The 774-nt window shown below is 33.9% G+C and overlaps 1 protein-coding gene across 3 annotated transcripts in view; it reads left to right on the top strand.

Annotated features, from left to right (window-relative positions):
• Positions 1 to 774, top strand: part of LOC106868231 (D(2) dopamine receptor) — a 1,504,014-nt gene that overhangs the window by 1,123,160 nt on the left and 380,080 nt on the right. The gene's annotated exons all lie outside the window — the stretch shown is intronic.

Below are 774 nucleotides of genomic sequence, written 5' to 3' on the forward strand. Positions count from 1 at the left end.
GAGAGAGGGACAGAGAGAGAGGGACAGAGAGAGAGGGACAGAGAGAGAGGGACAGAGAGGAGGGAGATACATATATATAAATAGTCTAATATTATTTTCTAAATAGACTCTAGTCTAGTAATGACTAGCAAACAGCGGGTGAGCTTCATTAAATGTTATCCTGGAAAAAAATATTTCCTAATTAATTAGGCTGATGTAAACATAATTGTTAACCTTATGAATGTTGTCTAGTATTAAAATATCTAAATGAAATGGAGGAAACAATCAGTAATTAAGGTATTGCGGAATTCGAGCTGCATCATGTTGTTACTCAAGTTATAAACCAATTAGACGTAGTTTGGTACCTATTTAAAATCAAAGTCCAACATTGTCATAATTTTTACATGAGATATCGATATAACAATCTATATAACATTATTGGTATATAATCTATTAACTCAGGGTTAAAAACGGGAGATTTGTACTTGTCACACTACATCGATATTAAATAAATGCAGGGTATATTGTAAAAGAACAGCAAAGGTACAGGGCATGTTCTGATCTGGTCGGTTTCGATATCCTGTATACTCGAATTATCTTCATTCTTAATCAGTAAAAATGATCGTGTGTATCACTTTATTTTGATCGGTGTATAGGAGAAAATATGCATTGTCCCGGGCAACATATAAGCCAGATTAAGATACAGGCTCTGGATAAGGGTTTGTAAGTTTGTCGGTATATGTATGCGTATAAAGGCACATGTAATCGCCTGTGCATGATTTAGTTTTATAAAAT

This window comes from Octopus bimaculoides, chromosome 5, assembly GCF_001194135.2.
Source record: "Octopus bimaculoides isolate UCB-OBI-ISO-001 chromosome 5, ASM119413v2, whole genome shotgun sequence".
Taxonomy (NCBI): Eukaryota; Metazoa; Mollusca; class Cephalopoda; order Octopoda; family Octopodidae; genus Octopus; species Octopus bimaculoides.